Consider the following 26,801-nt stretch of genomic DNA (forward strand, 5'->3'; position numbering starts at 1 on the left):
GCCCCGGAGTCAATAATTGCGTTGACCGGAATCGTTCTTCCTTGGAGCTGAAAAGACAGAGAGAGAGCAAGGTGGTTTGTATTGACTGGGAGAGCGGAAACGTTGAGAGAAACAGAGGAATGGCACTTACGCATCTTGGTGGGGCAGTTGGCGACGTAATGACCGGGCTCACCGCAGTATAGGCATAGATTCAGTTGACGACGGCGTGCTCGTTCTTCTGGAGGCAATGTGGGTCGCATGACTCCGAGTTGCATAGGCTCAGAAGTATCTGGAGGAGAGCTGGCAGGACTTGGGCAGACAGGTGGTTGATATCGGGATGCAGGCATGGGTGCTTTGGTAGTGACCCAAACTGGACGACTTAAATGAGAAGAACGTTCGGCCCGTCGTTCTCGTAGGCGTCGATCAATCTGAATAGCCTTGTCGATCAAATCTTCTAAGGTATCAGGAACCCCGATGCGAGCCAGTTCGTCTTTTAAGGCCTCTGAAAGTCCCAGGCGGAACTGGTGTCGCAGAGCTGCGCTGTTCCACTGAGTGTCCGCACTCCAGCGGCGAAAGTCCGCGACATACTCCTCCACTGCTCGGCGGCCCTGTTGAAGTGCGAGCAGGGCGGCCTCGGCAGTGGTAGTCCACTGAGGATCATCATACATTTGTGCCATGACCCGAAAAAAGGCTAGTAAAGTCTCTGTGTTGGTGCCATTTTCTTCCAATAATCGGTGTGCCCAAGCTAGGGGCTCTCCTTGAAGAAGAGAAACCACAAATCCCACTTTAGTGGCTTCTAGGGAAAAAGTCCTTGGTTGAAGGGCAAAATATAATTGACAGGCATTACGGAAATCCCGGAATTTGGAACGATCCCCGGTGAATCGCTCTGGCATCGGAACTCTGGGTTCGGGCGGTAGCATTACTACGGATGGAGCAGAGGCCGATGGAGATGATCTGGCAGCGGATGTAGAAGCTGTGTCTCCGGATAGGTTCTGTACTTGACCTTCCAGTCGCATGTAGCCGTCCTGTAAGTTCTTTACAGCTTGTGTGAGGGATGCGAGGTGTTTACAAATCTCCTCCATGGCCGGGGCCACTCCTGAAGGCTCTGTCATGGCTGTCTGATACTGTTATGTATCACGTACCTGGTAGCCAGAGCCCGATGGTAGGAGAAGGCCTCTCTTACAGCTCCGGCTCGTGAGCTGCCGGATTGGGAACAGCAGACTCAGGAGCCTGGCGGGGTAGGAGTGCCGGCGTGCTGGGTAGGTGAAGCAGGTGCTGACTTCCTCTGGACGGGTAGGCTGAAAGATGATTGGATCAATGATAGCAGACGGAAGCAGAGTCAGGTAAGCCGGGTCACAACAGATGGTTCAGGTAATCAGATGCAGCAGGCAGAAGAGTAATCAGGGTACAAGCAGGAAGGTCTGGCAATGGTAGGTCAATCAGAAGAGGTGGTCAATGGAAGCCGAGGTCAGGATCGGAGAGGTACGGATGGTCAAACAAGCCGGGTCACAAGTTCAATCAGAAGTTCAAATCAGGTAAGCAGGTTCTCAGGTTCAAGTTCAATCAGGGACTGCAGATCAGACAGCAACTTGCAGGAAGCATCAGCGTCCCGCTGATGCACGCCTCTGTCTCAGCCCAATGCTGGGCTGACGATTTTGGAAGGTGAGTCCCTGACAGATAGCTTGGGAGAAGACCAGAAAAACAGATACAATGACTCCCAAAAAAAAAAAGCCTAGAGCACCTGGTATTTCCAGGAGGTCTCCCATCCAAGTACTAACCAGGCCCGACCCTGCTTAGCCTCCGAGCTCAGATGAGATCAGGCGCTTTCAGGGTGATGTGGCCATAGGCGAGTACCATGGCTGGCCTTAACTCTCTTGAAGATAGCTTGGGAGAAGACTAGAAAAATAGATACAAGGACTCCAAAAAAAAAAAAAAGCCTAGAGCACCTGGTATTCCCAGGCGGTCTCCCATCCAGGTACTAACGAGGCCCGACCCTGCTTAGCCTCCAAGATCAGACGAGATCGTACACTTTCAGGGTGATGTGGCCATAGGCGAGTACCATGGCTGGCCTTAAAGGAGTTCTCTGACCTAAAACTTTTAACCCCCGCTGTGCCCGGGCTGTAAAAATATACAAAATAAACTGTCACTTACCTGCCTACGATCCCCCGTTGTTCCGATATCGCCGTCCAGTTCTCCGGTCCCGGTCTCTTCCGCTTCCTGTGTGTCGGTGACTCATAGTGCGCTCAGCCTATCAGCGGCCGCGACGGGACATTGCTGTGGCCGCTGATAGGCTGAGCGCACTATGAGTCACCGACCCCCAGGAAGCGGAAGGGGCCCGGGACCGGAGAACGGGACGGCGATATCGGAACAACGGGGGATCGTAGGCAGGTAAGTGACAGTTTATTTTGTATATTTTTACAGCCTGGGCACAGCAGGGGTTAAAAGTTTTAGGTCAGAGAACTCCTTTAACTCTCTTGAAGATAGCCTGGGAGAAGACTAGAAAAATAGATACAATGACTCCCAGAAAAAAAAAAAGCCTACAGCACCTGGTGTTCGCAGGCGCTCTCCCATCCAGGTACTAACCAGGCCTGACCCGACCCTGCTAGCCTCTGAGATCAGCCGAGATTCGGTGCTTGCAGGGTGATGTGGCCGTAGGCAAGTACCATGGCTGGCCTTAACTCTCTTGAAGATAGCTTGGGAGAAGACTAGAAAAATAGATACAAGGACTCCCAAAAAAAAAAAAGCCAACAGCACCTGGTATTCCCAGGCGTTCTCCCATCCAGGTACTAACCAGGCCCGACCCTGCTTAGCCTCTGAGATCAGATGTGATTTGGCACTTTCAGGGTGATGTGGCCGTGGGTAAGTACCATAGCTAGCCTATAAATAAGAAAATATTGTGTTGCGCTGATAATCAAGTAAAAAATTGCATACATATATATATATACCATATACATAAATAAGAACCCCCTACACCTCAAATGAGGGAGGTATATGTGCAAAAGATAAACAAAAACCACTAAAAAACTATAATGTGAAAAAGTTCTAATAGAACCAGCAAAAATAGTTCATGGAAAAAACACAGTTCAGTACATAGGCTAATAGGAGACAGGTGTGAGATCCACAGTCCTCTGGTGTGCAGCTGTCATTATAGCAAAAAAAAACCTTTCCCTTCTGGACTCCCCGATTAAACACAGGATATCAGCCGCTCATAAGGAGAAAAGAAAGATATATGGTGCAAATAACATAATAAAATGGGAAATGAACCCTGCAATACAATGATTGCACTCACGGAACCTCGATGGTAAAAAGGCTCAACTGCAATCAGTCATTGAACGCCGCTCAGTGCTACGATCTCCTCAGAAGGACGGATTCGACTGTCGACCGTCGATCGCGTCATTTGGCTTCTCCCCCACGCGTATCGTCAATAGCCACTTGACTTATTCATGGGTTCGAACCATGGGTTCGAACCATTCGAACCAATCATTGCATTGCAGGGTTCATTTCCCATTTTATTACGTTATTTGCACCATATATCTTTCTTTTCTCCTTATGAGCGGCTGATATCCTGTGTTTAATCGGGGCGTCCAGAAGGGAAAGGTTTTTTTTTTTTTTTGCTATAATGACAGCTGCACACCAGAGGACTGTGGATCTCACACCTGTCTCCTATTAGCCTATGTACTGAACTGTGTTTTTTCCATGAACTATTTTTGCTGGTTCTATTAGAACTTTTTCACATTATAGTTTTTTAGTGGTTTTTGTTTATCTTTTGCACATATACCTCCCTGATTTGAGGTGTAGGGGGTTCTTATTTATGTATATGGTATATATATATGTATGCAATTTTTTACTTGATTATCAGCGCAACACAATATTTTCTTATTTATTCACTTTGGTTTTGTGCACCTCACGTGTCTGCAGCTTATCTTTAGTATTTTATATGGTTTTAGTAATAGCGCTGTAGTACCTTTTTACATACCATAGCTAGCCTTAACTCTCTTGAAGATAGCTTGGGAGAAGACAAGAAAAATAGATACAAGGATTAAAAAAAAAAAAAAGCCTAGAGCACCTAGTATTCCCAGGTGGCCTCCCATCCAGGCCCGAACCTGCTTAGCCTCCAAGATCAGTCGAGATCGGGCACTTCCACGTTGATGTGGCCATAGATGAGTACAATGGCTGGCCTTAACTCTCTTGAAGATAGCTTGGGAGAAGACAAGAAAAATAGATACAATGACTCACAAAAAAAAAAAAAAAAGTCTAGAGCACCTGGTATTCCCAGGCAGTCTCCCATCCAGGTACTAACCAGGCCCGACCCTGTGTAGCCTCTGAGATCAGATGAGATCGAGCGCTTTCAGGGTGATGTGGCCGTAGGCGAGTACCATGGCTGGCCTTAACTCTCTTGAAGATAGCTTGGGAGAAGACAAGAAAAATAGATACAAGGACTCCCAAAAAAAAAAATCCTACAGCACCTGGTATTCTCAGGCGGTCTCGCATCCAGGTACTAACCAGGCCCGACTCTGCTTAGCCTCCGAAATCAGACGAGATTGGGCGCTTTCAGGGTGAAGTGGCCGTAGGCAAGTACCATAGCTGGCCTTAACTCTCTTGAAGATAGCTTGGGAGAAGACTAGAAAAATAGATACAATGACTCCCAGAAAAAAAAAAAGCCTACAGCACCTGGTGTTCGCAGGCGGTCTCCCATCCAGGTACTAACCAGGCCCGACCCGACCCTGCTAGCCTCTGAGATCAGCCGAGATCGGGTGCTTGCAGAGTGATGTGGCCGTAGGCAAGTACCATGGCTGGCCTTAACTCTCTGGAAGATAGCTTGGGAGAAGACAAGAAAAATAGATACAAGGATTCCCAAAAAAAACAAAAAACCTAGAGCACCTGGTATTCCCAGGTGGCCTCCCATGCAGGTACTAACCAGGCCCGACCCTGCTTAGCCTCCAAGATCAGCCGAGATCGGGCACTTTCACGTTGATGTGGCCATAGGCAAGTACCATGGCTGGCCTTAACTCTCTTGAAGATAGCATGGGAGAAGACTAGAAAAATAGATACAAGGACTCACAAAAAAAAAAAATGCCTACAGCAGCTGGTATTCCCAGGCGGTCTCCCATCCAGGTACTAACCAGGCACGACCCTGCTTAGCCTCCGAGATAAGAAGAGATTGGGTGCTTTCAGGGTGATGTGGCTGTAGGCGAGTACCATGGCTGGCCTTAAATCTCTTGAAGATAGCTTGGGAGAAGACTAGAAAATAAATACAAGGACTCCCAAAAAAAAAGAAATGCCTACAGCACCTGGTGTTCCCAGGAGATCTCCCATCCAGGTACTAACCAGGCCCAACCCTGCTTAGCTTCCGAGAACAGTCGAGATCGGGTGCTTGCAGGGTGATGTGGCCATAGGCAAGGGCCGTGGCTGGCCTTAAATCTCTTGAAGATAGCTTGGGAGAAGACTAGAAATATAGATACAAGGACTCCCAAAAAAAAATAAAAAGCCTACAGCACCTGGTATTCCCAGGCGTTCTCCCATCCAGGTACTAACCAGGCCCGACCCTGCTTAGCCTCCGAGATCAGATGTGATTTGGCGCTTTCAGGGTGATGTGGCCATAGGCAAGTACCATGGCTGGCCTTAACTCTCTTGAAGATAGCTTGGGAGAAGACTAGAAAAATAGATACAGTGGCCCATATTCTCAGTGAAGTTACGATGGAGTATCTCAGGATACTCCATCGTAACTCCCTTTTTTGGCCAGTGTATCTATGTGACTGATTCTTAGAATAATTTTTGCATAGATACACTTAAGATCCGCCATCTGTAAGTCACTTACACTGGCGGATCTTAAATGTAATGACGCCGGCCGCCGCTAGATGGCATTTACGTGAAGGACTCATTTGCTTATGCAAATGAGCCTTCTACGCCGATTCCCGAACGAGTTTGCGTCGCGTAACCGTCGCTAACGTCGTTTGCGTAAGCGGAAACTTACCCCTGCTATATGAGGGGTAAGTTTCCACAAGTCCCACGTAGGCCATGTTATGGATGGCGTCGGGTCCGCGTCGTGTTTTTTCGTCGGGTACGTCGTTTATGTAAGTCGTTCTTAAATACGACTTTACGTCAATGACGCACAGGTCAGCGTCATTGACGTTTTCCGCCGAGAACTGGAGCATGCGCACTGGGCTTTTTGAAGCCCCGCGCATGCGCAGTTCATTAGAATCGGGGCGCGCTTAATTTGAATAGAAGCCGCCCCCTTGGAGATCCGCCAGGCTACGCCGGGGCATTTACACTCCGCCATCCCAACTTACGGAGCAAGTGTTTGGGGAATACAACACTTGCTCCTGTAAGTTGGGACAGCGGAGTGTAAGTGCCTTAAGCGCAGCCCGTGGATTTTTAGAGAGAATATGGGCCAAGGACTCCCAAAAAAAAAAAGCCTAAAGCACCTGGTATTCCCAGGCGGTCTCGCATCCAGATACTAACCAGGCCCAACCCTGCTCAGCCTCCGAGATCAGACGAGATTGGGCGCTTTCAGGGTGATGTGGCCTTAGGCAAGTGCCAAGGCTGGCCTTAACTCTTTTGAAGATAGCTTGGGAGAAGACTAGAAAAATAGATACAAGGACTCCCAAAAAAAAAAAAAAAGCCTACGGCACCTGGTATTTCCAGGTGTTCTCCCATCAAGGTACTAACCAGGCCCGACCCTGCTTAGCCTCCGAGATCAGATGTGATTTGGCGCTTTCAGGGTGATGTGGCCGTAGGCAAGTACCATAGCTAGCCTTAACTCTCTTGAAGATAGCTTGGGAGAAGACAAGAAAAATAGATACAAGGTTTCCCAAAAAAAAAAAAAACCTGGAGCACCTGGTTTTCCCAGGTGGCCTCCCATCCAGGTACTAACCAGGCCCGACCCTGCTTAGCCTCCAAGATCAGCCGAGATCGGGCACTTTCACGTTGATGTGGCCATAGGCAAGTACCATGGCTGGCCTTAACTCTCTTGAAGATAGCTTGGGAGAAGACTAGAAAAATAGATACAAGGACTCACAATAAATTTCACAGAGCGGAGAGCAGGAGGCGGGACAATCGTGAACCGAAGGCACAGGGGCGCGGGAGCTGCCGGGTTGAATTTTCTGTGAACTGGTGATTGGCTGCTAGGACCGCCTCCTAGCAGCCAATCATATCCTGATTAACGATTAACGTGACAGGCAGTCCAGAATTGTCCCGCCCCCCGCCGTCCGCTCCTCTACTCATGATAGCGGAGGAGGCTGGGGAGTGGGGACAAAATCGGCAACTATGCCCGCACTACAGGCTCTCCGTTCTTCCCGTCACCGCCGTGGTGCAGCCTGCCTGCGCTGCTCGAGTCCTGCAAAGGGAACGCGCGTTCCTGGCTCCTGCTGTCAAAAAAGTGCAGGGACGCCGTTCCCGCAGGACTCGAGCCCTGGAGCGGGACACCGGGCGCCGGAGGGCGGCGGCAACTCCGGACCAGAGGCGGCTCTAGACTTTGTGAGGCCTTAGGCAAAACTTAGAGATGAGGCCCCACTCACACCCATAATGGAAAAAATAATATAAGCGATAAAAATTAACTGTATAAATGCATATATTAAATCCTATGAACTATAAATTCACAGTTTCTCTAAATTTCTCTAACCAATTATTCTTTAATCAAATATCATTAAACATAGGGTGGGTAGATATATATATATATATATATATATATATATATATATATATATATATATATATATATATATATATATATATATATAAACTCAGAGACTGTGTGCGGACAATGATACAGGCGATGGCCAGAGACTGTGCAGACATTGACACAGGAGATTGTTTTATCATGGTAATGACAAGCAAACTCTTACCTGGCTAACACGGTATCAAACTTTGGAGCCACAGACAGGGTGCTGACAGACAATCATGTCATAAAGATACAGGAGACGGTCATAGACTGTGTGGCCATGATACAGGAGATGGTCAGAGACTGTGTGGTCATGATACAAGAGATGGTCAGAGACTGTGTGGTCATGATACAGGAGATGGTCAGAGACTGTGTGGTCATGATACAGGAGATGGTCAGAGACTGTGTGGCCATGATACAGGAGATGGTCAGAGACTGTGTGGCCATGATACATGAGATGGTTAGAGACTGTGCGGCCATGATACAGGAGATGGTCAGAGACTGTGCGGCCATGATACAGGAGATGGTCAGAGACTGTGCGGCCATGATACAGGAGATGGTCAGAGACTGTGCGGCCATGATACAGGAGATGGTCAGAGACTGTGCGGCCATGATACAGGAGATGGTCAGAGACTGTTGGCCATGCTACAGGAGACGGTCAGAGAATGTGTGCGGACAATGATACAGGAAATGGTCAGAGACTGTGTGCGGACAATGATACAGGCGATGGTCAGAGACTGTGCAGACATTTACACAGGAGATTGTTTTATAATGGTAATGACAAGCAAACTCTTACCTGGCTAACACGGTATCAAACGTTGGAGCCACAGACAGGGTGCTGACAGACAATCATGCCATAAAGAGGAGACGGTCATAGACTGTGCGGAAAATGATACAGGAGATGGTCAGAGACCGTGCGGCCATGATATAGGAGATGGTCAGAGACTGTATGCGGACAAAGATACAGGAAATGGTCAGAGACTATGTGCGGACAATGATACAGCAGACGGTCAGAGGATGTGTGCGGACAATGATACAGGCGATGGTCAGAGACTGCGCGGCCATGATATCAAACGCTGTCATTTTGCCAATGAAATACTGCCACTGTGCCCCATCAAATGCCGCCACAGTGCCCCATCAAATGCCACCACAGTGCCCCATCAAATGCCACCACTGTGCCCCATCAAATGCCGCCACCGTGACCAAACGCAGCCACTGTGCCCATCAAATGCCCCCACTGTGCCCAAAGGCAGCAACAGTGCCCCATCAAATTCTGCCACTGTGCCTATCAACTGCAGCCACTGTGCCCATCAAAAGTTGCCACTGTGCCCATCAAAAGTTGCCACTGACAGGGTACAGACAATGATGATGAGAGCAATAGAGAGATTAGGCACAGTACAGACAGACAGCATGTGTGTAGTAAATGTACTTACCTGCTCCTCGCCTCGGTGACTTGGTTCCCTACTTGCAGCAGGAGAAGCAACATGTGACGTTCTCCCTCTCTCTGAGTGCCCTGCAGTGCAATCTGGGAGTTGTAGCAACTGCAGAGCACAGGCACCAGAGGGCCAAGTGAAGTCTGTGTGCCTGTGCTCTGTTGGAGAACTACAACTCCCGCCATGCTCTGGGGCTGCCGTCGCCTTCTTTAGGGGAAAGGCTAGGAGGACGGCGCCGCAGCGGTGGAGCCTGCTATTGGACGCAGGCAGCCTGAGCCGTGCCCACCACCACTATAGATCGTAAAGTCTTGTCCCTCGTCCGCCGCCGCGGACCGGACTCTGCGGCTGTGTGCAGCGCGCCCGCCGCTTGCGAGTCCCACACAACATACACCGCCTCTGCTCCGGACAATAAAAAAAAAAAAAAGGTCATCTTTCCGCCCCATCCCAGGCTGCGGACCTGCCCGCCCCAAGCGGCCGCTTGGTCCGCCTGGTGGTTGCGCCGGCCCTGGATGTGGCCGTTGGCGAGTACCCTAGCTGGCCTTAACTCTCATGAAGATAGCTTGGGAGAAGACTAGAAAAATAGATACAAGGACTCCCAAAAAAAAAAAAACCTACAGCACCTGGTATTCCCAGGCGGTCTCCCTTAGAGGTACTAACAAGGCCCCCGACCCTGCTTAACCTCTGAGATCAGACGAGATTGGGCGTTTTCAGGTTGATGTGGCCATAGATGAGTACAATGGCTGGCCTTAACTCTCTTGAAGCTAGCTTGGGAGAAGACAAGAAAAATAGATACAAGGACTCCCAAACAAAAAAAAATAAAAACCTACAGCACCTGGTATTCTCATGCGTTCTCCCATCCAGGTACTAACCAGGCCCGACCCTGATTAGCCTAAGAGATCAGACGAGATTGGGCGCTTTCAGGGTGATGTGGCCGTAGGCGAGTATCATAGCTGGCCTTAACACTCTTGAAGATATCTTGGGAGCAAACTAGAGAAATAGATACAATGACTCCCAAAAAAAAAAAAAGCCTAGAGCACCTGGTATTCCCAGGCGGTCTCCCATCCAGGTACTATCCAGGCCCGACCCTGTTTATCCTCCAAGATCAGACGAGATCGAGCGCTTTCAGGGTGATGTGGCCGTAGGCGAGTACCATGGCTGGCCTTAACTCTCTTGAAGATAGCTTGGGAGAAGACTATGGCTGGCCTTAACTCTTTTGTCCCCTCCCCAGTGCAGCTGTTAAAATACCATCGTTTAGCAGCCCTCTTTCTTTGCACTAGCTGCTAGTGTGGGATTCTTTCCCACTTCCAACATGGAAGCAATAGGCGGTCCGTCGTTTTGCACGCATTCATTGGCTGACAGTTTGACAGCGGGAGGAGCGCTGGAACGACGAGGGGAGTCACGTCTCCCCGCCACGGCGAATGGCGTTGCTGACGTCCGCCGTGGTGTGCTATATAAGCACGGCTTTGCAAGCCGCTCTGTCAGGCAAAACCCCCTGAACCAGGGACAGCAGCAGTCAGCTGCTATCAGTGATATCTCCCATCCCTGGATCTGCTCAAAGGTACTGCATTAACCTCTTCCACCACTGGAGACAATTTCTCTCTGAATTGATTTTTACTTCATTTTTGAAGAAATTTAAATTGATTTAAAATACTCCCTGTTTTTCTCTCTATTTCTTTATAGAACAAAAATGTTGTCTACTGGCAGGATGTCCCTGTATTTCTCTTATTTGGAAAAAACTTTCATCAAGGGAATATTGAGGCTGTGTCTGTGCAGTTCCTTTGTAATCAAACAGGACTTCATGCACTTGTTCAATTACCTGGCTATCCCTGATTAACCCCATAAGGTACTAATATTATCCAATTCAAGTTTTTTTGAGTGCCATTTATTTATTTTTGAATAATCTTTCTAAACTTTAAATTTCACTAAAAATATACCAATATCAGCTTTTATAGATTATGGCTTGGGGACAGAGTGCCACATCATTCAGGAAATAATATATACGGCTCTTGATTGGCGTTCCCTTATTTGGAAGTTTTACATCTTTGACGAGATTGATTTTTAACCATGCGTGTTGTGGTGAGTGTATTGCGCTATTTCTTCTGCCAAAGCAAATTTAAATTCTGAAATTGTTATTGTGTTAAATTTACCCTTTTCTAAACCACGATATATTCACAAGCATTTAACATTTAATGTTATATCCATACAAAATTATTTGTTATATTCATGTATTGTTTATTCTGACCATCTGTCTTACATCTATCTCTTTTGATGCTTTATAGTTAGTTCTAAACTCTTGAGGAAGCTCGAATGCGAGCGAAACATGTCGAGTGAACTGCAACTGCAACGAGTCGTTTCACGTTGTTGAAATATTGTTTATCCTAAGACTTCAGTTGGTTCTTTATTTATTTATTTATATATGTATGTATTAATGAATTAAAAAAACCTTTTCTATTTTTCTATAATTTGTGTTTTGCTACACTTTATTAGCACCGTTGCATAGTCCCAGGGTTTCAAGGTACCCATTTCCCTTCTTCTTTTTCTTAACTCTTTTGAAGATAGCTTGGGAGAAGACTAGAAAAATAGATACAAGGACTCCCAAAAAAAAAAAAGCCTAAAGCACCTGGTATTCCCAGGCGTTCTCCAATCCAGGTACTAACCAGGCCCGACCCTGCTTAGCCTCCGAAATCAGACGAGATTGGACGCTTTCAGGGTGATGTGGCCGTAGGCAAGTACTATAGCTGGCCTTAACTCTCTTGAAGATAGCTTGGGAGAAGACTAGAAAAATAGATACAAGGACTCCCAGAAAAAAAAAAAGCCTACAACATCTGGTGTTCGCAGGCGGTGTCCCATCCAGGTACTAACCAGGCCCAACCCGACCCTGCTAGCCTCCGAGATCAGCCGAGATCGGGTGCTTGCAGGGTGATGTGGCCGTAGGCAAGTACCATGGCTGGCCTTAACTCTCTTGAAGATAGCTTGGGAGAAGACTAGAAAAATAGATACAAGGACTTCCAAAAAAAAAAAAAGCCTACAGCACCTGGTATTCCCAGGCATTCTCCCATCCAGGAACTAACCAGGCCGACCGCATATTTAGGTGCATATTTACGCTGGACGGATCTGGGGCGCCCATGGATTTTGTATTCAAATATGCAAATGAGGGAGATACGCCGATTTAGAAAAGTACGTTTGGCCGGCGCAGCGCCCGGTGCGCGTAACTGGAAATTCCGGTGCAAAGTTACTCCTCATAAAGCACAGGTCAGCTGGAGAGCAGCTACAGCAGCACCGTTACAGACGACCTGAGCAACCACACTTGCAGGACAACACATCTGTATGCTAACATGCCAGGGGCAGCCGTGGTCATAGCACTACTGCGTCGACGGGCACGTAGGAGGGCACGGGAGAGGATATTCCGCACGCGCATTGACATCTTTGGCATGGGTGATTTGGAGGTGTATCGCATCTTCAGATTCAGATTCAGCCCTGAAGCCATCCTGGAATTAGCCACAACCCTGCAGGATGATATCACCAGGTCAAGGTCCTGGCAACACTGCATTTCCTCGCCAGTGGATCTTTTCAAAGAACAAGTGGAGTGGTGGCTGGTTTGTCACAATCCACCATGAGCAGATGTGTGCACCAGGTTATCCCCGCAATCCTCAGACGCATGTCCAACCACTTCATCAAACCCACCCAGGAGCATCTGCGGCAGAAGGCAATGGCATATTTCTACAGAATTGCCAGATTCCCACGCACCATGGGGGCCCTTGATTGCACACATGTGGCACTACGGCCCCCCCGTGACACAGAGCACATATACTGCAATCGGAAGCATTGGCATTCCATCAACGTACAGGTGATAGCTGATGCCCAATGCCTCATATGGCACATCCTTGCCAAACACCCCGGGTCCAGCCATGACAGCTTCATATACCGTCAAAGCAACATCCCCACAGAATTTGAACAGAACGTGTACGGATACAGCTGGCTGGTTGGTGAGTGACATGGGTGTCAGGCATGACTGTCCCCCCCATGATGCAGACATCACGAGGGGCACATGTACGACTAACATCCTCCTGTCTTTTCCCTTCCAGGTGACGCGGCATATGCACTTGGACCCCATCTCATGACTCCATTCCGGAAACCCCAAACCCCAGGAGAGCAAAGATACAATGAAGCACAAGCACGTACCCGTGGAGTGGTGGAATGCACCTTTGGCCTCCTGAAGTCCCGTTTCCGATGCCTGGATAAGTCCGGGGGTACCCTGTTGTATTCCCCAAACTTTGTGTGCCAGATCATCGGGCCATTCTGCACAACTTTGCAGTGAGAAGGGGCCTGCAGATTGACCTAAGTGATGACCTGACCCCCGAACCACACAGTCCCCCCCTGCCCGAGGGTACCCTGTCTGCTGAGGGAAGAGCAGTCAGGAGATGCCTCGTGGTAGGCTTCTTTTCACGTTAAACACACACATTCATCATGTCACAAGGAGAATGCACGCATGCACACCACTGTGGTCCCTAGCACACACACCCCACATCCTCATCAAATTGGATTAGACCAAAGTACACCTCACGGTACTTGGGAGCAGCAACGCCACGCCAAGGCTCCAATTATGTCACTGTACATTCATACACCATTCACACGGGTCGTGGGGATCACTTCTCCCCAACGACTGAGGGTGACAAACCTTAATGGCAGGAGTGTCAACCCCCCACATTCACACACCATTCACACTGTAGCCTGCACTACTGACCGTGTGCAGGGATATAAAAATAAAATAAACTCATAACCTGAGTATCAAAATAAAATAAACTCATAACCTGAGTATGAAAAATAAAATAAACTCATAACCTGAGTATCAAAGAAATTAAAGAAAAAATCAACGGCCCTGTCGTGGGCTGCCTCTTGTCCCAAGGCTCCTGGTGCGCAGTTGCCTGTGGCGAGCCTCAGGTGGGGGGGCTTGGGGTTGCTGGTGGTGGAACCTCCCCCAGTCTCTCCCTGGCTGCCTGGCTGCCCTCCCTTGCCACGGCTAGCCGTTGGAGGTAGGATTTTGTAGCAGCCTGCATCCGCAGCCGGCGGGTTGTATTGATGCGCTGCTGGCGCCGTGTCAGCCTCCCCTCCTCACGGACAGCAGCTGCCAGGCTCGGGACCTCTGAGACCAGGCCAGATGTTGTGGCCTGCAGGTCAACCAGACAGGATAGAAGGGTTGCCCCGTTCCCCACCACGTCCGGCAGGCTTTCATTAACCAGTTAACCACCAGCCGCTGTCCAAAAACGGCGGCATGGTGGTTGCTTAACTGGGGGTCGCCGTTCTGAAACGGCGCCCAGCAGAAGCAGTAATGCGCGCCGCCTCGGGCGCGCACACAGAAAATTCTGTGCGCGCCGGGTCTATGAGACCCGGCGCTACACAGATCAAGGTAATTGACCACTTACAGCGGTCTTTTACCATGTGATCGCGCCGTCCAATGACGGAGCGATCACATGTAAACAAACCGGCGTCTTTTGAAGACGCCGGTTCCTCCCTCCTCTCTCTGTACCGAGCGGAACAGTGTGAGAGGGGGGAGCGCGGGTGTCAGCAGCGCTGTGGATGGATCTGTGACTATTGCAGTCACAGATCCATCCATCCCTGCTCAGACATCCCTGAAACCCCCTGCAATACTCTGCAATACCCCCCCTGAACAATACTCTGCATACCCCCCTGCGCAATACTCTGCATACCCCCGGCAATACTCTGCATACCCCCCTGTGCAATACTCTGCATACCCCCCTGCGAAATACTCTGCATACCCCCCTGCGCAATACTCTGCATACCCCCCCTGCGCAATACTCTGCATACCCCCCTGCGCAATACTCTGCATACCCCCCCTGCGCAATACTCTGCATACCACCCCCTGCGCAATACTCTGCATACCACCCCCTGCGCAATACTCTGCATACCCCCCCTGCGCAATACTCTGCATACCCCCCTGCGCAATACTCTGCATACCCCCCTGTGCAATACTCTGCATTACTCCCCGGCAATACTCTGCATTACTCCCCGGCAATACTCTGCAATACCCCAGCGCAATTACTCTGCAATACCCCCCGCGCAATTACTCTGCAATACCCCCCGCACCAATACTCTGCAATACCCCCGCACCATACTCTGCAATACCCCCGCACCAATACTCTGCAATACCCCCGCACCAATACTCTGCAATACCAAGCGTGTGCAATTTTGAAGGGTGACATGTTGGGTATCTATTGACTCGGCGTAACTTCATCTTTCATATTATGCAAAAACATTGGGCTAACTTTAATGTTTTTTTTTTTTAAAAGCACAAAACCGTTTTATTTTCAAAAAAACGCATTCGAACAATTGCTGCGAAAATAACGTGCGCGATAAAAAGTTGCAACGACCGCCATTGTATTCTCTAGGGTTTTTGCTAAAAAAGCATATATAATGTTTTGGGTTTCTATGTAATTTTCTAGCAAATAAATGATGATTTTTCCATGTTTGAGAGGAATGTCAGAATTGGTCTGGGTGCTTTAGAACGCCTGATGGTGCTCCCTGCATGTTGGGCCTCTGTATGTGGCCACGCTATGTAAAAGTCTCACACATTTGGTATTGGCATACTCAGGAGGAATAGCAGAATGTGTTTTGGGGTGTAATTAGTGGTATGCATATGCTGTGTGTGAGAAATATCCTGCGAATATGAACATTTTGTGAAAAAAAAAAAAATCTTGATTTTGCAAAGAATTGTGGGAAAAAATTACAACTTCAAACTCACCATGCCTCTTTCTAAATAAGGGGTCATTTGGGGGGTATTTGTACTTTTCTGGCATGTTAGGGTAATGAGAGAGGTACTTCAGGTGTGATCAAATTGATCAATTTTCAGTAATTGGTACCATAGCTTGTAGACCCTATAACTTTCACCCAGACTAAATAATATCCAAATTTTTTTTTTTTAACCAAAGATATGTAGCACTATACATTTTAGGCCAAATTTATGAAGAAAAATTCATTTTTTGCAAAAAAAATTAATAGAAATGAAGAAAAATTCATTTTTTTACAAAATTTTCGTTCTTTTTTCATTTATAGCGAAAAAAATAAAAACCGCAGAGGTGATCAAATACCACCAAAAGAAAGCTCTATTTGTGGGAAAAAAAGGACAAAAATTTCATTTGGTTACAGTGTTGTATGACTGAGTTATTGTCATTCAAAATGTGAGAGCACCGAAAGCTGAAAATTGGTCTGGTTATTAAGTGGGTTTAAGTGCCCAGTTGTCAAGTGGTTAATGTCCCGACTCGTGCCAGCCTGCTGGGTGATGGCCTCCTGCACAGCCACAGTGCAGGCAGCCTGGCTCTCGGCCGAGGAGGCCAGGCTATCTGCGACCCGATGCAGATCCCCCGCAAGACACCCAATATGGCGGGTCTGCCTTGTCTTTTCCCTTGCCAGATGGTCCTCAAACTCCTCAGGGACTCCACGCGTTTTTTTGGTAGCCTTCCTAGGGGCTGGAGAGGCTTGAGGCCGGCTGGAGGGGATGGTTTCCCGTGAGGGGCTATCCCTGATAGGCATTGAGACCCGTGAGGGGGTAACTCTCATAAGGGGGGAGGTTTGGGAGGGGTCAGGAATGGGGGTCTCCTCCAACAGATACACCGCATCCTCCTCTACCCCGATGTGCTCCTCCTCCACTTCCTCAAGCACTGAGGTAGGGGCACTCTCCACCATGGATGGGGTGGGTCGCTCTGCAGCCGATGACGGCCCAGCTCCATCCTGCACATCTGTGGATGACACAAAACATTTACATGTTGGTGGACCCACACACTTGTCACATGTTCCCTCCCCCCCCCCCACACATGCTACACACCAGAAAGAAGATAAAACACACTTACCTGTCCTCAAGGGCTGATCCCCAGAATCGAAGCCCTCCAGGCCCTCCACAAGCTCCCTCTCCAGGAACCTGGCCACGACCATGTCCTCTGGCGTCAGGGTGATCCTGGTGGCTGGTACTTCACCTGTGCCACTGGCATGCTTCTTCCTCGCCACTAATTTTTCTTTAACCTATCTCTGCAGGTCATTAATCTTTTTGTGGATATGCTTCGGCTCCCTCTCCGCCACACTGAGAGCATTAACCTGTGTGGTTAGCTCCGCATAGATGCAGGTTTTGTCCGCTCTGCCAGTGTTGCCACTCTGTGGCCCATAGAGACGGGCACCATGTTGGGAGAGCCCATCTATAATAACAGCCTTCTCCTCTGGGCTGAAATTTGTCATCCTCCAGTCACCTGAAGACTCTGCTGCAGCCATACTTCACCCAAAAATCAAGATGCAAAAGACCTAGCAGGAACAAAAAATGCTTGGGTACTTTTGCACTTGTCGGGCGCATGTCTGGGCGTATTTATGCACTGGGCGTAGGCAGTGGGCCGGCGTATCTTAGGGGTTACGCCGGGCGCAGTTGTGCGCATGCGCAGATGGGGGCAGACAGCCCGGCGATGTCACAGCGCATGCGCCGTTTAAGATACGCCCGACGTATCTCTCTGCGACACGGTCGGAGCATCATTTGCATGGGGTGACGCCCACTTACAGTTACGCCGCCTTACGCCGTCTAAAATACAACCCGCTGGTGCATCTTGGTGAGTAATATCTTTCTGAATACAGTACATGCCTCTCCGCGCTGGTCCAGGGTAGCGGAAAAAAGATGCGCCATTGTATCTGAATCTACCCCACAGTGTCTTTTCTAATAGATAGATAGATAGATAGATAGATAGATAGATAGATAGATAGAGCAGGAAGGCTAGTCAGTATAGTTAAATTTGTAGTGTGTAGAGGATATATATACATCCTAGTGTAATACATATATTTATACACTGTATAGCTTAGCAATTTAGCAATTAAGCAATTTCTTTGTGCTAGCTGCAGTGCTCTAACGTGTGTAAACTTAAACATAGTACTCAGTGTTAGTGAACGTGTGCTATTTAATTGCACACATACACGCAGTTGCTGTTACTGCATGACATGTGTGCTATATAATTGCACATACACGCATTAGCTGTTACTGCACTTGTGTTATTTATTTGCACATAAACGCAGTCGCTGTTAAAGCACGTGTGCTGTGTTTTTGGCCATAAACTCTGTCGATCTTACAATACGTTTGCTGTTTTTGCCCATAAACGCAGTCGATCATACTGCAAGTTTGCTGTGTTTTTGGCCATAAACTCAGTTGATCCCCAGGTATTCCCAGGCAGTCTCCCATCCAGATACTAACCAGGCCCGACCCTGCTTAGCCTCCGAGATCAGACGAGATCAGGCGCTTTCAGGGTGATGTGGCCGTAGGCAAGTGCCATGGCTGGCCTTAACTCTTTTGAAGATAGCTTGGGAGAAGACTAGAAAAATAGATACAAGGACTCCCAAAAAAAATAAAAAAAGCCTACAGCGCCTGGTATTCCCAGGCATTCTCCCATCCAGGTACTAACCAGGCCCGACCCTGCTTAGCCTCCGAAATCAGACGAGATTGGGCGCTTTCAGGGTGATGTGGCCATAGGCAAGTACCATAGCTGGCCTTAACTCTCTTGAAGATAGCTTGGGAGAAGACTAGAAAAATAGATACAAGGACTCCCAACAAAAAAAAAAGCCTACAGCACCTGGTGTTCGCAGGGGGTCTCCCATCCAGGTACTAACCAGGCCTGACCCGACCCTGCTAAAGTCCGAGATCAGCCGAGATTGGGCGCTTTCAGGGTGATGTGGCCATAGGCGAGTACCATAGCTGGCCTTAACTCTCTTGAAGATAGCTTGGGAGAAGACTAGAAAAAGAGATACAAGGACTCCCAACAAAAAAAAAAGCCTACAGCACCTGGTATTCCCAGGCGGTCTCCCTTACAGGTACTAACCAGGCCCGACCCTGCTTAACCTCCAAGATCAGACGAGATTGGGCGTTCTCAGGGTGATGTGGCCATAGGTGAGTACCATGGCTGGCCTTAACTCTCTTGAAGATAGCTTGGGAGAAGACTAGAAAAATAGATACAATGACTCCCAAAAAAAAAAAAGCCTAGAGCACCTGGTATTCCCAGGCGTTCTCCCATCCAGGTACAAACCAGGCCCGACCCTGCTTAGCCTCTGAAATCAGACGAGATTGGGCGCTTTCAGGGTAATGTGGCCGTAGGCAAGTACCATAGCTGGTCTTAACTCTCTTGAAGATAGCATGGGAGAAGACTAGAAAAATAGATACAAGGACTCCCAAAAAAAAAAAAGCCTAGAGCACCTGGTATTCCCAGGCGTTCTCCCATCCAGGTACAAACCAGGCCCGACCCTGCTTAGCCTCCGAAATCAGACGAGATTGGGCGCTTTCAGGGTGATGTGGCCTTAGGCGAGTACTATGGCTGGCCTTAACTCTCTTGAAGATAGCTTGGGAGAAGACTAGAAAAATAGATACAAGGACTCCCAAAAAAAAAAAAAAAAGCCTAGAGCACCTGGTATTCCCAGGCGGTCTCCCATCCAGGTACTAACCAGGCCCGACCCTGTTTAGCCTCCGAGATCAGACGAGATTGTACACTTTCAGGGTGATGTGGCCATAGGCAAGTACCATGGCTGGCCTTAACTCTCTTGAAGATAGCTTGGGAGAAGACTAGAAAAATCGATACAAGGACTCCCCAAAAAAAAAAAAAGCCTACAGCACCTGGTATTCCCAGGCGGTCTCCCATTCAGGTACTAACCAGGCCCAACCCTGTTTAGCCTCCGAGATCAGAAGAGATTGGGCGCTTTCAGGGTGATGTGGCCATAGGCGAGTACCATGGCTGGCCTTTACTCTCTTGAAGATAGCTTGGGAGAAGACTAGAAAAATGGATACAAGGACTCCCAAAAAAAAAAAAATCCTACAGCACCGGGTATTCCCAGAAGGTCTCCAATCCAGGTACTAACCAGGCCCGACCCTGCTTAGCCTCCGAGATCAGACGAGATCAGGCGCTTTCAGGGTGATGTGGCCGTAGGCAAGTACCATGGCTGGCCTTAACTCTCTTAAGATAGAGAAAAGGAGTCACCGCTCCAGGTGGATCTTGTGAGCAATTAGGGACCTCTCAGGAGACCAAGGTGCTGGCAATGCACAAGGCAAATGAAGAAGATTCGGGAGAAAATGGACAGCCACACTCCAGATAAACTTCGGAAAGTTGTCTTTAGTCAATAAAAGTAGGCATACACAGCAAGACACAGCCACAGAAAGGGACAGCCGACATGTTTCGCACTACATTAGTGCTTAATCGTGGCTGATGTATGATTAAAATCCTTCAAAATATACAGGTGGTTCTCAAAAAATTAGCATATTGTGATAAAGTTCATTATTTTCTGTAATGTACTGATAAACATTAGACTTTCATATATGTTAGATTCATTACACACAACTGAAGTAGTTCAAGCCTTTTTATTGTTTTAATATTGATGATTTTGGCATAAAGCTCATGAAAACCCAAAATTCCTATCTCAAAAAATTAGCATATCATGAAAAGGTTCTCTAAACGAGCTCTTAACCTAATCATCTGAATCAACTAATTAACTCTAAACACCTGCTAAAGATTCCTGAGGCTTTTAAAAACTCCCAGCCTGGTTCATTACTCCAAACCGCAATCATGGGTAAGACTGCCGACCTGACTGCTGTCCAGAAGGCTATCATTGACACCCTCAAGCAAGAGGATAAGACACAGAAAGAAATTTCTGAACGAATAGGCTGTTCCCAGAGTGCTGTATCAAGGCACCTCAGTGGGAAGTCTGTGGGAAGGAAAAAGTGTGGCAGAAAACGCTGCACAACGAGAAGAGGTGACCGGACCCTGAGGAAGATTGTGGAGAAGGACCGATTCCAGACCTTGGGGGACCTGCAGAAGCAGTGGACTGAGTCTGGAGTAGAAACATCCAGAGCCACCGTGTACAGGCGTGTGCAGGAAATGAGCTACAGGTGCCGCATTCCCCAGGTCAAGCCACTTTTGAACCAGAAACAGCGGCAGAAGCGCCTGACCTGGGCTACAGAGAAGCAACACTGGACTGTTGCTCAGTGGTCCAAAGTACTTTTTTCGGATGAAAGCAAATTTTGCATGTCATTCGGTAATCAAGGTGCCAGAGTCTGGAGGAAGACTGGGGAGAGGGAAATGCCAAAATGCCTGAAGTCCAGTGTCAAGTACCCACAGTCAGTGATGGTTTGGGGTGCCATGTCAGCTGTTGGTGTTGGTCCACTGTGTTTTATCAAGGGCAGGGTGAATGCAGCTAGCTATCAGGAGATTTTGGAGAACTTCATGCTTCCATCTGCTGAAAAGCTTTACGGAGATGAAGATTTCATTTTTCAGCACGACCTGGCACCTGCTCACAGTGCCAAGACCACTGGTAAATGGTTTACTGACCATGGTATTACTGTGCTCAATTGGCCTGCCATAGAGAATCTGTGGGATATTGGGAAGAGAAAGTTGAGAGACGCAAGACCCAACACTCTGGATGAGCTTAAGACCACTACCGAAGCATCCTGGGCCTCCATAACACCTCAGCAGTGCCACAGGCTGATTGCCTCCATGCCACGCCGCATTGAAGCAGTATTTTCTGCAAAAGGATTCCCGACCAAGTATTGAGTGCATAACTGAACATAATTATTTGAAGGTTGACTTTTTTTTTATTAAAAACACTTTTCTTTTATTAGTCGGATGAAATATGCTAATTTTTTGAGATAGGAATTTGGGGTTTTCATGAGCTGTATGCCAAAATCATCAATATTAAAACAATAAAAAGGCTTGAACTACTTCAGTTGTGTGTAATGAATCTAAAATATATGAAAGTCTAATGTTTATCAGTACATTACAGAAAATAATGAACTTTATCACAATATGCTAATTTTTGGAGAACCACCTGTATACATAATATGTAGTGTCTAACTACAATATATCAAAAAGGACTGAATGTAAAAGCAAAATGCATTGTTCATAAAAAGTGGTGCATACATCCATATGTGTCAGTGGATTCAAAAGAAGATATAATGGGGCATGAACAATAGGTATATATGAGGTATAGATAAATGGCCAGGAAACAATATGTGCAAGATGGAAGCAATAAAAGTAAGTATATAGGGCCAGATTCACATAGAACTGCGGCGGCGTAACGTATCGTAGATACGTTACACCGCCGCAAGTTTTCATCGCAAGTGCCTGATTCACAGAGCACTTGCGATGAAAACTACGCCGGCGGCCTCCGGCGCAAGGCAGGCCAATTCAAATGGGCGTGTGCCATTTAAATTAGGCGCGCTCCCGCGCCGGACCTACTGCGCATGCTCCGTTTCTTAACTCCTGCCGTGCTTTGTACGCCGTGACGTAATTTTTTCGAACGGCGACGCGCGTAGCGTACTTCCGTATTCCCGGACGTCTTACGCAAACGACGTTCATTTTTAAATTTCGACGCGGGAACGACGGCCATACTTTAGACAGCAATACGTTTGCTGACTAAAGTTAGGGCACCTAAAACGACGACTAACTTTGCGACGGCAAACTAGACTAGCGGCGACGTAGCGAACGCGAAAATCAGTTTTGGATCCGCCGTAACTGCTAATTTGCATACCCGACGCTGGTTTACGACGCAAACTCCCCCCAGCGGCGGCCGCGGTACTGCATCCTAAGATCCGACAGTGTAAAACAATTACACCTGTCGGATCTTAGGGATATCTATGCGTAACTGATTCTATGAATCAGTCGCATTGATAGAAACAGAGATACGACGGCGTATCAGGAGATACGCCGTCGTATCCCCTTTGTGAATCTGGCCCATAATTTTTAGTTTCATGTGTGACTAAAAAAAAAAAAGAGAAGGAGGGGGGAAGAAAGTATACATAATATATTTTAATATATGAGACGAAAAAGATTATAATCATGTGCATATGAAAGCACATAAACGTAACATATTAGAATAGATAGTGTGTGCCATGCGACACGCAATCTCTATGAAACATATATATGGATGTGTATGGAAAAGCATTCTAACGGGAGCTTGAACACTCCAATATTCGAATAAATGAATAATAGATACATTTTATATATACAAAAAAGTTGCACAAAAAATGGGCAGCTTTCTTGACGGTGTTCAATGATCGAACAGAACAGTTTCCAAATAGAGTCGATCAAGCCAATATCTTTTTGATGTAGATCTATTGGAATAGATGTAAACAAGCCATGAACCATCTATACATATAGGGCCAAATTCTCAAAAAAGCTGCCTAACTTAACTTTCAGCAGTTAAGTTACACTGACTTAAAATCTCTACCTAAGTGCCTGATCTTCAAAGCACTTACCTAGAAATTTCAGGCCGTGTAACTTAAGTGCAGCCGTCGCAAGGCGGTCCTCCTCTCCTGGGGGCGTTTAAAATTTAAATGAGGCGCGCTCCCGTGCCGGCCGTACTGCGCATGCGTGTGACGTCATTTTCCCGACGTGCAGCGCGCGAACGTAATTAACGCCGGGCGGCTTTGAGAATTTCGACGGGACACTAAAGTTGCGACGGGTGAAAAAAAAAGACGCGCCGGGAAAACAAATAATTATAAAAAAAAATGACAGCGTCGCTCAGCATGCATTCCTGAGAGGGAGAACTCCATGCCAATTTTCAAAGAAAAAACCGGCATGGGTTCCCCCCCCCCAGGAGCATACCAGGCCCTTAGGTCTGGTATGGGTTGTAAGGAGACCCCCCCACGCCGAAAAATCGACGTAGGGGGTCCCCCTACAATCCATACCAGACCCGTATCCAAAGCACGCTACCCGGCTGGTCAGGAAGGGAGATACCGGCCCCCACCCTAAGTGAATGGATATGGGGTACATCGTACCCCTATCCATTCACCTGGAGGCAAAAAGTAAAAGTTAGTAAACACACAACACAAGGGTTTTTAAAATAATTTATTATTCTGCTCCGGATGCCCCCCCTGTCTTCTTTATTAGCTCTATTACCAGGGGGGGCTTCTTCTTCCGCTCTCCGGGGGTCTTCTTCCACTCTCCGGGGGTCTTCTTCCATCTTCTCCCCTCTTCCGCTGTTGACTCGGCGAACCCCGGTTCTTCTGCAGATGTCCGGTGCCTTCTTCTTCAGCGCTGGCTGCCTGCTATCTTTGTGTGTTAGCTCAATTAGTAACAGGCAGCCGGCGCGGTCTTCTGTGACGTCACCTTCTTCTCTTCTGTTCTTCTCCCCTCTTCCGATGTTGCCTCGTCTTGCGCGCCTTGCATCCCATTTATATAGGCATCACCGTCCCATCATGCTCTGGTAGGTACCCACGTGGTGGGTGCACGTGGGTAGGCACCCATCACGTGGGTACCTGCCGGAGCATGATGGGATACCAGACCCGGCAGGCGACGAGGCAACATCGGAAGAGGGAAGAAGAAGAACCTGACGTCACAGAAGACCGCGCCGGCTGCCTGTTAGAAATTGAGCTAACACACAAAGATAGCAGGCAGCCAGCGCTGAAGAAGAAGGCACCGGACATCTGCAGAAGAACCGGGGTTCGCCGAGTCAACAGCGGAAGAGGGGAGAAGATGGAAGAAGACCCCCGGAGAGTGGAAGAAGACCCCCGGAGAGTGGAAGAAGAAGCCCCCCCTGGAGAGTGGAAGAAGACCCCCGGAGAGTGGAAGAAGACCCCCGGAGAGCGGAAGAAGAAGCCCCCCCTGGTAATAGAGCTAATAAAGAAGACAGGGGGGGCATCCGGAGCAGAATAATAAATTATTTTAAAAACCCTTGTGTTGTGTGTTTAATAACTTTTACTTTTTGCCTCCAGGTGAATGGATAGGGGTACGATGTACCCCATATCCATTCACTTAGGGTGGGGGGCCGGTATCTGGGGGCCCCCTTATTAAAGGGGACTCCCAGATTCCGATAAGCCCCCGCCCGCAGACCCCGACAACCAACGGCAAGGGTTGTCGGGAAGAGGTCCTGTCCTCATCAACATGGGGACAGGGTGCTCTGGGGTGGGGGGGCCCGCAGTGCGCCCCCCTGCCCCAGAGCACCCAACCCCCCCATGTTGAGGGCATGCGGTCTGGCACGGCTCAGGAGGGGGGGGCGCTCGCTCGTCCCCACTCCCTTCCTGACCTGCCGTGTAGCGTGCTTTGGATACGGGTCTGGTATGGAGTGTAGGGGGACCCCCTACGTCGATTTTTCGGCGTGGGGGGGGTCTCCTTACAACCCATACCAGACCTAAGGGCCTGGTATGCTCCTGGGGGGGGGAACCCATGCCGGTTTTGAATTTAAAAATTGCCGTGGAGTTCTCCCTCAGGAATGCATACCAAATGCCGTCGCTTGAATGGGCCTTTACAAGGTGTGACTAACTTTCCACATTGTAGAACCAGCCCTAGTTTTGCGCAGGCAAATTCGGAACTTACGCAGAAATCACAATGATGAAATGCTTTGAGAATCTGCTTAAGTCCTCATTTGCATACGCAAAGCTGCATTTCAATGAGAAATGCCCCCAGTGGCGGATGCGGTACTGCATCCTAAGATCTGACCGTGTAAGTGTCTTACACATGTCAGATTTTCTGCCTAACTTTGGAAAAAGCCTTTTGAGAATCGTTTCCAAAGTTAGGCACAGAGGGCCATATTCTCGTAGATCGGCGCATATTTACTCAGGTGTAGCGCATCATAGTTGCGCTACGCTAGCTTAACTTGGAGAGAGCTCTCCCTTATTCCCGTACCACATGCGTCCTACGTTGCGCTCGCGGAGCTGAAATGTGTCGGCGTAAGTAGGCGCAAGTGACCGTAGGAGGGATGTGGGCGTGAAGAATGCTAATGAACCGTGACCCCATGCAAATGATGTCCAGACCGAACGGAGCATGCGCCGGACATGCCCCGCCCTCTGCGCATGCGCAAAACAACAGTAGTCGTAAATCCCAGCTGAGTTGGGCCGGCCCAGTGCATAAAAGCGTCACCACATGCGCCCAACGAGTGCAAAGTGACTCCATTTATTCTGTTGGTGGTGTCCGTGAGATTTTGCTCTTTAGCTTTGCAATGCCTGGACCCAGGAAGGAAAGGAGAAAAAAAAAATTCAGCCAAGATGAGAGGGCCATCATAGTCTCTGCCATGGAGAGATACGATTCAAGACTCCATGGTGCTGACAGTGGCAGCACAAGTAAAACAAAAAAGGAGGAGATCCTTAGGAAAGTGACTGCCCAGGTCAATGCCTTAGGCCATGAGGCAAGGACCCCCCAGGACATTCTTAAAAAAATGAATGACCTGCATGGTGTGGTCAGGAACAAGATGGCCATCATTGCAAAGCATGCCAGGGGCACAGGAGGGGGGCCACCCTGTTCTACCCGGCTCACTCAAGAGGAGGAAGTGATTGCCCACTGCCTTCGGAGGGAGCAGGTGGAGGGCCTGGAGGGCCATGACTCAAGTGAGCCACCCATGAGGACAGGTAAGTGTGTTTTATCTTCTATCTGGTGTGTTGCATGTGTGGTGGGGGTGGTGGGTTATGTGACAAATGTGTGGGTCCACCAACATGTGAATGTTTTGTGTCATCCACAGGTGAGCAGGATGAAGCGGGGCCATCCAATGCTGCCAGTGGCCGTCACAGACCATCATCCACTGAGCAGTCTGCTTCTGTGACTGACCTCCTGGGAAGCCAACAGGCCTTGGTGGAGGGGAGTGGTCAGTCCTCCGCGCAGGAGGTTGTTGAGGAGGAGGTCCAGGAAGAGGTGGTCCAGGAAGAGGTGGTCCAGGAAGAGGTGGTCCACAGTGAGCAGGAGGTCTTCCTTTTTTTGGAGGAGTCGCATGTGGTGGCAGGA

General features: G+C 48.5%; 3 non-coding genes and 19 pseudogenes across 3 annotated transcripts; all 22 read right to left on the bottom strand.

Moving 5' to 3' along the window:
* Positions 1 to 1,708: 1,708 nt before the first annotated feature.
* Positions 1,709 to 1,827, bottom strand: LOC120921488. The gene has a single exon (XR_005744906.1). It is a non-coding gene; the product is annotated as a 5S ribosomal RNA (ribosomal RNA).
* An 86-nt stretch (positions 1,828 to 1,913) lies between these two features.
* Positions 1,914 to 2,032, bottom strand: LOC120921333 (annotated as a pseudogene).
* A 689-nt stretch (positions 2,033 to 2,721) lies between these two features.
* On the bottom strand, positions 2,722 to 2,840 carry LOC120921327 (annotated as a pseudogene).
* Positions 2,841 to 4,230: 1,390 nt separating this feature from the next.
* On the bottom strand, positions 4,231 to 4,349 carry LOC120921326 (annotated as a pseudogene).
* Positions 4,350 to 4,433: 84 nt separating this feature from the next.
* Positions 4,434 to 4,552, bottom strand: LOC120921358 (annotated as a pseudogene).
* A 296-nt stretch (positions 4,553 to 4,848) lies between these two features.
* On the bottom strand, positions 4,849 to 4,967 carry LOC120921390 (annotated as a pseudogene).
* An 86-nt stretch (positions 4,968 to 5,053) lies between these two features.
* Positions 5,054 to 5,172, bottom strand: LOC120921288 (annotated as a pseudogene).
* An 86-nt stretch (positions 5,173 to 5,258) lies between these two features.
* LOC120921469 lies at positions 5,259 to 5,377 on the bottom strand. Its single transcript, XR_005744888.1, has one exon. It is a non-coding gene; the product is annotated as a 5S ribosomal RNA (ribosomal RNA).
* Positions 5,378 to 5,465: 88 nt separating this feature from the next.
* LOC120921242 lies at positions 5,466 to 5,584 on the bottom strand (annotated as a pseudogene).
* Positions 5,585 to 6,392: 808 nt separating this feature from the next.
* LOC120921278 lies at positions 6,393 to 6,511 on the bottom strand (annotated as a pseudogene).
* Positions 6,512 to 6,599: 88 nt separating this feature from the next.
* LOC120921267 lies at positions 6,600 to 6,718 on the bottom strand (annotated as a pseudogene).
* Positions 6,719 to 6,804: 86 nt separating this feature from the next.
* On the bottom strand, positions 6,805 to 6,923 carry LOC120921400 (annotated as a pseudogene).
* A 2,969-nt stretch (positions 6,924 to 9,892) lies between these two features.
* Positions 9,893 to 10,011, bottom strand: LOC120921371 (annotated as a pseudogene).
* An 86-nt stretch (positions 10,012 to 10,097) lies between these two features.
* LOC120921237 lies at positions 10,098 to 10,216 on the bottom strand (annotated as a pseudogene).
* Positions 10,217 to 11,680: 1,464 nt separating this feature from the next.
* Positions 11,681 to 11,799, bottom strand: LOC120921369 (annotated as a pseudogene).
* A 6,667-nt stretch (positions 11,800 to 18,466) lies between these two features.
* LOC120921284 lies at positions 18,467 to 18,585 on the bottom strand (annotated as a pseudogene).
* A 295-nt stretch (positions 18,586 to 18,880) lies between these two features.
* LOC120921498 lies at positions 18,881 to 18,999 on the bottom strand (annotated as a pseudogene).
* Positions 19,000 to 19,084: 85 nt separating this feature from the next.
* On the bottom strand, positions 19,085 to 19,203 carry LOC120921379 (annotated as a pseudogene).
* Positions 19,204 to 19,288: 85 nt separating this feature from the next.
* On the bottom strand, positions 19,289 to 19,407 carry LOC120921301 (annotated as a pseudogene).
* Positions 19,408 to 19,496: 89 nt separating this feature from the next.
* Positions 19,497 to 19,615, bottom strand: LOC120921294 (annotated as a pseudogene).
* Positions 19,616 to 19,702: 87 nt separating this feature from the next.
* On the bottom strand, positions 19,703 to 19,821 carry LOC120921485. The gene has a single exon (XR_005744903.1). It is a non-coding gene; the product is annotated as a 5S ribosomal RNA (ribosomal RNA).
* An 86-nt stretch (positions 19,822 to 19,907) lies between these two features.
* LOC120921496 lies at positions 19,908 to 20,026 on the bottom strand (annotated as a pseudogene).
* Positions 20,027 to 26,801: the final 6,775 nt, after the last annotated feature.

The sequence above is a fragment of the Rana temporaria genome, chromosome 13 (assembly GCF_905171775.1).
Source record: "Rana temporaria chromosome 13, aRanTem1.1, whole genome shotgun sequence".
NCBI classification, from domain to species: Eukaryota; Metazoa; Chordata; class Amphibia; order Anura; family Ranidae; genus Rana; species Rana temporaria.